Genomic DNA, 6,000 nt, shown 5'->3' on the forward strand with positions numbered 1-6,000 from the left:
AGGCAGTGGGCAGGGAGGAGAAGCCGACAGCAGGCACCAGACCTGCCTGCACTTCGTCTCACAGGACTTAATACCCTTATCAACTTGACGTGTCTACATACAAAGCACGGCCAGTCCTCCTGTAACCAGCATATTATTATAAGCATTTATCTAAGGCACCCAGGACCTAGACACTGTAATTAGAGAGCAGTTAAGGTCAGACAAGTGATTAGTTAACAGTAGTTCTCTGACTTGGCTTACGTGCCTTGTTCATCTTCATTCAAAATGATTCAGCTTGCTGACAGTCATATAATTTTCGGCTAGGTAATCCTGAACACGTGAGTGTTAGGCCATGAAATCTTTCCCAGAATTACCAGGAGATGAAGGCTGAGTTACTGCCTTCAAGGAGAACCTTTCCCTCGGCCTGCCACCACCAGGCTCGGTGTCTTGGTCCCTTCCCATGCCACGCGGTGTCCGCACGTGCACGCAGCCTTTTGTGTAGCTCCCAAAGCTCTACTCATTAATCTAGTCCAGGAGAAGAACTTTTACCATACTGCTAATCTCAGGCATTTTTATTCTGCATGCATTTTGCTTTGACTCACAGATACGTGTTTATTTGACAGGCCTCATTCTTGAATTTAGGATTCATTTATGTGGACTGAAACGTGCAAAGTTATGCATGAGAAGACAGGGCAATAGTGATCGGGATTGCCCTAGCCCAGCCTAATGAACAAGTACCCGTCATTTTCAGTGTCAGACTCAGGATTTTACGTTTGTTTTGACTACGTTAGGAGAACAATGTGTCCTTATCCCAGCACTCTACTAGTAAAAAAAATGCCCATAGCAGGGAGGAAAAATATTGTCCTTGATTTCATATCCCCTCCAAGGTAATTATTTTCTTTTCATCCTAATGCTCTTGTTTCTTCATCTCTCCTTCGTTTTTTCCTATTATTTTCCTATTAGCCTTTTCCAGTAAACAATAGAGGTCTTGCAAGCTTAGCAGAGATTGTTTTTTTTCTTTATGAAGGGCACATCAGCACATTAACTTACCAGACACACACATATCTGTGGCTGCTCAGAACACCGTACCAACAGCACCAATCCAGGCACTCCAGGGCGCTCCCCAGCAAAGGCCCTGCCCTCCAGCACCCAATGGGAAATGCTCCGAAATGTCACGCAGCAGGTCAGGACGATTTTAACGGTCGTTCTGGCCACAAAATACGCAAAGTAAGGGAAATTATTCTTTCGCAGCAGAAAGACTATCATCACCTAACACAGCTCACACCATTAGGAAGCAACCTAACACAGAGTACTTGGATTATTACATGACTAATACTTCCACTTCTAAGAAATCTGGCCAAAAACTACCCCCCAAAAATATGTTAAAATATCATTAGAATACCAAATACATTTATAGAGCTGTGTTTGCTTTTTTTCTCTCTCATCGCACTGTCATGCTTTTCTCTCATGTGGTGAGTTTATCATCTGCTGGTTGCATCAGGTCCTGCTCTGCGGACCTGTGTGTGGGGAACGAGCTGGGACCCTGCAGAGATCGACAGGGAACTACCACAGAGAAGTCGTTTGTCCACACCGAACCACATGTGTTTGGAGAGGGCAGTCATCCCTCCAGCCAGAGGAAAGCAATCATAACAGCTAAATTATGGGACTTCAAAGATTTCACTGCATTGTAAATCCCGAGCACAGCAGCTGCTGGGTATTGTCCTGGTGAGAAAAACTGATCAGTCTCATTTAATCACGTCACACTTCATTTGTGCCACAAGTGTCAGGAAGCTGGTCAAAACAAGGTTAACGGGCTACAGTGCGTCACAGGCCCATAATCAGATTAAGCGGGCAGTTGCCCAGTTACTGGCCATGATTATATTCACCCTACAATATTGCTTTTAACTGTTTGTGACTGGGTTGCCAACCTGGTATTAGAGGCAGGAAGGACAAGGCTAAGAACCCAGGGGAAATCAGTTATTGCTAGAGATTAAATGGAGCTCCCGCAAGGTGCAAAATAAAAACTGACAAGAAAGATAGAGAGGTATTTGCATTTTCACATATTCTGTTTTTTAATACTGTGAGCAGCCTTTAGTATGGGCACAATAATTTTTAAGCTTTCTTTATACACACATATATTTACCTCGGCAGCAACCCATTAAGTAATCTATTAAAAATAAAACTGGGGAAAACGAATGGGGCCTTTTCCTAGTATTTTATAGGTCATAATAAAACAGGACCTTTCCTTCGACACTTTCTTGATTATTCAACTTGAAATGCATTTTTCACAGCTCTCAGATTTCATTGCTTCATCACCAGCTCAGTGGGGACAGAGCATAAACCGTATGGTCTCAGTGCGGCTCCAGGTCAGGTTACACGTCTGTGGGGTCCTCCAGGCTAAGTGCGCCATGAGAGTGATGTCATTTGAAAAGAGACCCAGGTCAGCGTGTGCTAATGTCCCCAGCTGCCTGGCATGAGCCTTGCTGCTGGGACTGGATGTAGAGCTGCCATGGGAAATAGCAGCGTAAGAAATACAAAGATTAAAAAAACCCTCAGTGTTTTAAAACCTGTGTGATAAATAAAGACACAAGCTCTCCTCCTCACCCCCCTTCAGTTTTTTGGGGGAAAGCCTGCGAGGAGCCATTGGACTTTGCAGAAGGCAGTGGGGTGAGGGCAGGGTAGGAGGGACCCAGCGTGGTGGTGCCCCTCTCCTCACCCACCTCCCCGCTGTGCTCCTCCCTTGCTTTCTTACACCGACGCAAGAATCAGAGCTGGCCCCCCACTTTACATCATGAAGTACTTCCCTTTTGCCAAAATGTTAATTTAAAGGAAAGTAAAAATGGTCGCAAGTTTGCACAGAAATATATAATCAGTGAAAAGGTGTCAGATAGTTAAATTGTTTTATTATTTTGGGAGCCTGACCTTTTCTACATCGAGATTCATGTTCTCTGGCTTGGCGTGTGTTCCTGTGTAAAGTTAGACATCTGTTTCTTTTCTGTGACTCAGTTTTACTGTCTGTAAAGCATATTTGATCCTATTATGATATGAAGCCTTACTAGGCAAACAACCAGCGCAACTCTGAGATTCCCGAACAAAGCCCTGATTTTCCTTCAAGTGCAGCTTCGCCAACAGGTAGAGCTCCTCCAGTTCAGGGTCTCTGCCTCTTGAACTTACAGCATTAAACACAAACGGGCAGTATTCCTCTATGTGCTTTGCTTTGCTGGTGGAACACAGACCCTGAACGAAGGACAGAGCCAAGCTAAGCACGATGCCAAAATATTTGGAGGTACCAGCAGTGTGGGCTTTGCACTCCACGCCCCGGCCAGCGAGAGACAGGTTTGCTCTCAGCCTTGCCCAGAGTGGGGGCTATTAAACAGGTGAGGCAAAAAACACCACTGGAAATTATCTTAAGAGCAGAAGAATTGAGGATCCTCCTGAACTTGGGTTTGAAACAGCCACAGCTGCTGGAACATACGCTCTGGGTGAAGCCAGGCCATAGGCACTTTGCATTTCGAGGCTGTCAGCACATCCTTCGCTGTCACATCCCCTCGGCTCTCCATCTGGCACACACCTGTGCCTTGCTCCTGGCTCTTGGCAGCGTGGATGCCTGAATACAGAAGAAGCCTTTCCTTCAGCGGGTTCAGAGAGGATGACAAATTGATTTCTCCCCTGACTTCCCAGTCAGAGCACCCCTTAATCCACTTCAGGCAAAGCAGCCTGGATTAGTTTAAACAATGTAAGTAGATAGTGTGAGTTATTCTGGTTGGTTTTGCCTGGAGCAGGACTGGGAATGCTCACAGGAACCAGTTTGCCAGGAGAGCTGATGAACGGCTGGAGGAGGAGGTACCACCTCCGGCTGGCACGGCTGGATGGGGAGAGGACTTGTGGCCAAGGCCCTCTGCCTGGCAGCAGAAAACTTGCTTCTTTTCCTTTCCTAATACAGAAGGTAGATTTTATCCCTGGGGGTGTGTGGGAGAGGCCCAGTAAATCTGCCCAGTGAAGCCCAGTCTCAGTGCAATGGTCGCTTTAATGTGGAGTTGGAGCAAAAGGAAGTACAGCTGAATGAGAGACACTCCCTGAGATTCAGTGTTGGCCAGGGAGGTGGTACAGGCTTGTGGGGATTGTCTGGGGAGAAAGCCAATAATGGGAAAGCTTGCAAAAGCCAAACCTAATCTCTTGCGCTGCGGAGAACTAATCCTCACGTTGACATTAATCTTTTCAACGCAGATATAACGCCCTTATCTTCCATGCTACTCGTTGAGCCAGAAAGCAGGGCCTATGGACTTTATAGGCTGGATATGGAGCTGCAGAAATCCTTACACTGACATTGTCTTTCCGCTGGGTCTTCTTAAGATTTCAGTATGGACTAGGCTGTCTTTGATGACAGCCAGCCTTTGCTCTTTTTTAAGAAGCATACCCATGTGTAGTGCTGATACAGCCCCTTCTCTTGAAATAAGAAATGTCTTTTGGCCTAGCAAGGAGGAGGCCACGGGCAAGCAGGACTGTAACAACCTGCACCCCACTGGAAGATCTCCAGACTTGGGGCTGCTGGCAGTGGGTATGGCTCTGGGCTCTTCCATGGTCTTGCATGTGGTATCACCTGGAGAGTCCTTGTAGTTTGGGTTTGCTGTCACAAAAATGGCACTTGTGTTGCTAACGATGGCAGCCTGGAGACAAAAGCCTTGTTTTCCTCCCTGGAGCAGAGGCCATACAGCTTGTCCTACATGCAGTGCTCAAGCCAAAGCCCGTTGAGTTTTCCAGTCTTCTGGACCAGGTCTGTAAGTTCACCCGCCTCTACCTCTTTCTGACCCAGAGGCCTTTCTGACAATTTTTTTATTTCTCCCTTTTTCTCCCCTTACTTCTTTTTTTATTGTCCTTACTTTTGTTTCTTTAAAGAGAGAGGCTCTAAGTGAATACAACGCCTTGCACAAGCCCTTGCACTAAGCAGGGCCTCAAGGCAGGGACATTTAGATGCTCACCCAGCATCTCCATAAGCTGCAGGATAACATATTGGCTTCTATGGAATCAGGAAATGTTGAACTTCACTGTTTGAGATAAAACTCAAAGGATATAATCCTTAATCGACCAGCAGCCATGCTGTGGCAGAGCAGCCCAGCCTGTCCAGAGTCTAAAAGCAAACCATGAAACAAATCTGTATGTACATGTCTTAATTAATTGCAACTAGAATTAGACCTCCTTGGACTGCCGAAACTATAAACACAGTCAAAATCTTCACGGTTTCCAGATAACTCTAGGATTTGTGAATAACAGAGAAATGGGCAGTAGCAAGGGAAGTAATCGAAGTGCCTATATATCATATTGATAAAAGCACAAGGACTGCCCTTCAAGGAGGAATTTTAATTTAATTTTAAAAAAAAACTATCAGGAGGGAGATATATTGCTGCTCTCATCAGCTGCTTCCAGCTCTGTCAGTAGTGATTCAGGACATACGACTATGTTGTCATAGATTAAAACAAATCTGTGTTTTCAGTCTCTCTACACTAAAGAAATAAGCCAGGAAGGATACATGTCTTAATTAACCCCTTGGGAACAGAAGACAAAAAGCAAATAACAAACAGAATACCACACAGATGGAAAACATTTTGACAACGAATCTTTTGAAGTCAGATGATTCTTTTTTTTTGTTTGTTTTCATGCAAAAGAAAAATTCACCTCTGTCTGGCAGCCTAGCAAAAGGTCACACGACACCAGAGCCCTGTAAGAGTCTAATTTCAAAGACTGAAACGAGGCACTGTGTGGATTTTACCTACCAACTGTTGCTCTTCTGTTGGCAGGAATTCCAGCTGTGCGTGGGTTGCTGCTTCGCTACACAGGATGCAGGAGTGAAGTATGACAAGTTGACACCACTATTTCCTTTGAGCAACAGATGCCCGCATTTGACATCGCTTGGATCTCTCACTGAAACAGTGAGAGCAAATGGGCCTATTTAAAGTTTGTACAAGCAGGTGCATGTTGCCCTTCAGCTGTACACAAACACGCAGCAAACACAATTAAAGCAAG

Source organism: Strix uralensis, chromosome 29 (assembly GCF_047716275.1).
Source record: "Strix uralensis isolate ZFMK-TIS-50842 chromosome 29, bStrUra1, whole genome shotgun sequence".
Taxonomy (NCBI): domain Eukaryota; kingdom Metazoa; phylum Chordata; class Aves; order Strigiformes; family Strigidae; genus Strix; species Strix uralensis.